Source organism: Schistocerca piceifrons, unplaced genomic scaffold (assembly GCF_021461385.2).
Source record: "Schistocerca piceifrons isolate TAMUIC-IGC-003096 unplaced genomic scaffold, iqSchPice1.1 HiC_scaffold_324, whole genome shotgun sequence".
NCBI lineage: Eukaryota > Metazoa > Arthropoda > Insecta > Orthoptera > Acrididae > Schistocerca > Schistocerca piceifrons.
In genome coordinates this window covers 35,001-40,000 of record NW_025728542.1, presented here as the reverse complement: position 1 = coordinate 40,000, position 5,000 = coordinate 35,001, and the positions used below count along the sequence as shown (strand labels likewise).

Below are 5,000 nucleotides of genomic sequence, written 5' to 3'. Positions count from 1 at the left end.
AGTGTAGCGCGCGTGCGGCCCAGAACATCTAAGGGCATCACAGACCTGTTATTGCTCAATCTCGTGCGGCTAGAAGCCGCCTGTCCCTCTAAGAAGAAAAGTAATCGCTGACAGCACGAAGGATGTCACGCGACTAGTTAGCAGGCTAGAGTCTCGTTCGTTATCGGAATTAACCAGACAAATCGCTCCACCAACTAAGAACGGCCATGCACCACCACCCACCGAATCAAGAAAGAGCTATCAATCTGTCAATCCTTCCGGTGTCCGGGCCTGGTGAGGTTTCCCGTGTTGAGTCAAATTAAGCCGCAGGCTCCACTCCTGGTGGTGCCCTTCCGTCAATTCCTTTAAGTTTCAGCTTTGCAACCATACTTCCCCCGGAACCCAAAAGCTTTGGTTTCCCGGAGGCTGCCCGCCGAGTCATCGGAGGAACTGCGGCGGATCGCTGGCTGGCATCGTTTATGGTTAGAACTAGGGCGGTATCTGATCGCCTTCGAACCTCTAACTTTCGTTCTTGATTAATGAAAACATACTTGGCAAATGCTTTCGCTTCTGTTCGTCTTGCGACGATCCAAGAATTTCACCTCTAACGTCGCAATACGAATGCCCCCGCCTGTCCCTATTAATCATTACCTCGGGTTCCGAAAACCAACAAAATAGAACCGAGGTCCTATTCCATTATTCCATGCACACAGTATTCAGGCGGGCTTGCCTGCTTTAAGCACTCTAATTTGTTCAAAGTAAACGTGCCGGCCCACCGAGACACTCAATAAAGAGCACCCTGGTAGGATTTCAACGGGGTCCGCCTCGGGACGCACGAGCACGCACGAGGCGGTCGCACGCCTTCGGCTCGCCCCACCGGCAGGACGTCCCACGATACATGCCAGTTAAACACCGACGGGCGGTGAACCAACAGCGTGGGACACAAATCCAACTACGAGCTTTTTAACCGCAACAACTTTAATATACGCTATTGGAGCTGGAATTACCGCGGCTGCTGGCACCAGACTTGCCCTCCAATAGATACTCGTTAAAGGATTTAAAGTGTACTCATTCCGATTACGGGGCCTCGGATGAGTCCCGTATCGTTATTTTTCGTCACTACCTCCCCGTGCCGGGAGTGGGTAATTTGCGCGCCTGCTGCCTTCCTTGGATGTGGTAGCCGTTTCTCAGGCTCCCTCTCCGGAATCGAACCCTGATTCCCCGTTACCCGTTACAACCATGGTAGGCGCAGAACCTACCATCGACAGTTGATAAGGCAGACATTTGAAAGATGCGTCGCCGGTACGAGGACCGTGCGATCAGCCCAAAGTTATTCAGAGTCACCAAGGCAAACGGACCGGACGAGCCGACCGATTGGTTTTGATCTAATAAAAGCGTCCCTTCCATCTCTGGTCGGGACTCTGTTTGCATGTATTAGCTCTAGAATTACCACAGTTATCCAAGTAACGTGGGTACGATCTAAGGAACCATAACTGATTTAATGAGCCATTCGCGGTTTCACCTTAATGCGGCTTGTACTGAGACATGCATGGCTTAATCTTTGAGACAAGCATATGACTACTGGCAGGATCAACCAGGGAGCTGCGCCAACTAGAGCTGAGCAGCCGGCCGCCCGGGAGTGTGTCCCGGGGGCCCGCGCGAACACGCAAGCGTCCGCTCAATCATTCTGCAAACAGGAGGAGGCTGAGCTCCCCTGCACAATACACCTCGAAACCCTCTCAGGTCCCGGCGGCGCGCAGCGCCGTCCCAAGTACTTGGTCGGGTTCGAGAGAGGCGCAATCGCCCGGAGTTAGGCGAGTAGACGCTTTCGGTGCGACCACCCGTGCTCCCAACTGAGCTTGCCGCTGCCGACAGAGGCCCGGGAGCGTGCTGTCGTGGCATTGCCGGCGGGAGACAACACGCGCCACCTACGGTGACCGGCAGCTCCAACGCCAGCGCCACAGAAGGACAAAAGCCCCACTTGGGTGCCGAAGCGAACTCTCCCAGCACAGCGCACGCGCCAACACATCCGCACAGCTGCGATACAAACCACCAGCGAGAACCGCTGGGGCGACCGAGCAGCAGACGGCGTCGCGGCGCCGAGCGCCGGGCGGCGGCGCATCCTCAACGCACACAGTCCTCAATCGGACCAGCACACTGAAGATGTCCACCGCGCTTCGCACCGGGCCCGCGAGGACCTACTTTGGCCGCACGGCGCCGCGCGCAGGGTGCGCCGGCGCGCAGCTGCGACGCCTGCCGCGTCCGTCGGCCGGCGCGCCTGCCACTGGCCGCCCCCACCAGCCGGCTGTAGCGCGTGCGCCCACGCACCGCGCGGCCAGCACGCCGGGAGGCGCCCCCTCACCGGCCGGGGACGGTCCCACCCAGCCACCACCGCGTATCGCTTCACACCCAGATGCCGTTCAGTTTCATCGGCATGGTGGGTATCGCTGGAACAACCGGTTAGTACCTCAACCTATCGTCGCCATCACCGATTCACCCCTAGCGAGAACAACCGCACCACAACGGGTTACCATTTCTTCATTTGCGTAACTTCACCAGAAAACGTAGGCGTCCATCGCCATTAGCAACTTCAACGATTATTGCATGCCTGTGTCAGGTGTCACGCCACACTACGTCTGCCCACATACACGCAACAAAATGTGCACGCCTAGACAATACGTGGAAGGTGGCCCCCGTACGTATGCGATGTCCATTGCTCGAACGACTGTCAACCGGCCTCTGTAGCATGTCGCAGATATGGAACGCGGTGCACCATGCTATCACGGTGTTTGAGGAGAGACGACTAGGTCCGAATACATCAACACACAGCTCATGCTGATCGCCATCCACGGCGTCCGTTCCTCCCACACGTCTCTATGGCGTACCACACTGCAATCCAGCTCTCATAGGGAGACGACACGTAGCTGCGTGCACAATATTTGCACTGTATGGTCCGCCGTTTTTGGGCGCAGTCGTTGTACGGTCACACATGTGCCACGATGTATCATTCAGTACATAAGGACGAATGTGCAGTACAGATTGTGGTTCACGCGTACGACATCAGCGGACAGTTGACACAGGCCGCACCACAACGTAGCCTGCGTACGTCGCATGCGAAGGGCATTGAACATGCAAACTTGTCACCAACCAGCTTGCGAAGGCAGGGGGCAAGGTGGGGACGTGGGGACGTGGGGAGGGGTGGGGGGGGGGGGGGGCGGCATGTACGTCCTGCTGCCATCCACATTACAGTGTACAGCAGGAGCATGTGGAAAGTCAGCAAGACTTGCAAGGTGTTTAACATGAAGCGATACACAGGGGAGCGGGCAGTGCGAGTAGCGAACTATATTGCGAGGGTTGCGGGTGGGCAACACTACACTAATTGAACGAGTCGTATAACAATTACAGAGCAGGTTTAGGCGACAACGTGGGTTACGTTAGCGGACAACGTGGGTTACGTTAGCGGACAACGTGGGTTACGTTAAGGCACAACATGGGTTACGTTAAGGCACAACATGGGTTACGTTAAGGCACAACATGGGTTACGTTAGGGCACAACATGGGTTAGGTTAGGGGACAACATGGGTTAGGTTAGGGGACAACATGGGTTAGGTTAGGGGACAACATGGGTTAGGTTAGGGCACAACATGGGTTAGGTTAGGGCACAACATGGGTTAGGTTAGGGCACAACATGGGTTAGGTTAGGGCACAACATGGGTTAGGTTAAGGCACAACATGGGTTAGGTTAAGGCACAACATGGGTTAGGTTAAGGCACAACATGGGTTAGGTTAAGGCACAACATGGGTTAGGTTAAGGTACAACATGGGTTAGGTTAAGGTACAACATGGGTTAGGTTAAGGTACAACATGGGTTAGGTTAAGGTACAACATGGGTTAGGTTAAGGTACAACATGGGTTAGGTTAAGGTACAACATGGGTTAGGTTAAGGTACAACATGGGTTAGGTTAAGGTACAACATGGGTTAGGTTAAGGTACAACATGGGTTAGGTTAAGGTACAACATAGGTTAGGTTAAGGTACAACATAGGTTAGGTTAAGGTACAACATAGGTTAGGTTAAGGTACAACATAGGTTAGGTTAAGGTACAACATAGGTTAGGTTAAGGTACAACATAGGTTAGGTTAAGGTACAACATAGGTTAGGTTAAGGTACAACATAGGTTAGGTTAAGGTACAACATAGGTTAGGTTAAGGTACAACATAGGTTAGGTTAAGGTACAACATAGGTTAGGTTAGGTTAGGTTACACGTTGTTGTAAGGAAAGGTGTAGGGGGGGGGGGGCGGGGGCGGCAGGTTCCTTGATAGTGATTATAGTAAGTGAATGCTTGTGACATGATCAGATTTGTCACGTCAGGATGCACCTTTGGCTTATTAGAGGCGGCGCTCCAATTCTATGCTTGTGTGAGACCTGTGTCTTTGACTCATGTCATTGTTTGTGCGCTGTGACAGGAGGTACTATTGTGATGTTGGGTGCACCGTTGTATAGGACATGTGTGGGTGTTGGTGCCTGGTCTGCGCAATGGTGGATGTCGAAAGGCTGGGATATTGTATTTTCCGCATGGACCTCCTGGTCTGGTTGTGATAGTGTGGATTGTGTAATGTGGCGGAGAAGATGCACTGGATGTTGTTCCATGCTGGTGCTTACATATTGTATGTGCGCCCGTTAGAAGCAGAGAGTGGTGCGTGATCAGAGTGTCTGGCTGACGTGTGGTTCCCATTGTGGGCAGACTCTTTCAGCATGTATACGGACAGTTGTGTATATTTGCTGTAGTTTGATGGCTCTGCATTGATTACTAATCAGCGCCGTGTGTACGGGTAATCTGGTTCCAGTCCAAAATGTTCCATCTGTGTACATTAGTGACAAAGACTCTCCCCATGCAGTGGGGCTCGGTCTGTTATAGCTCTTCCGCGTAATATATTTGCCCCACGTTTTTGCGACTGCGAGTGCGAGTGCAACGCGCATGGGGACCGACATGCTGATGGCTCGGTATCGGACGCCGTACAG

The 5,000-nt window shown here is 53.4% G+C and overlaps 1 non-coding gene across 1 annotated transcript in view; it reads right to left on the bottom strand.

The window, feature by feature from the left end:
- The window catches only part of LOC124745529, a 1,909-nt gene extending 329 nt beyond the window's left edge, over positions 1-1,580 (bottom strand). The window contains exon 1 of the ribosomal RNA XR_007011059.1: positions 1-1,580. This exon is cut by the window's left edge and continues 329 nt beyond it. This is a non-coding gene — a ribosomal RNA (small subunit ribosomal RNA).
- Positions 1,581-5,000: the final 3,420 nt, after the last annotated feature.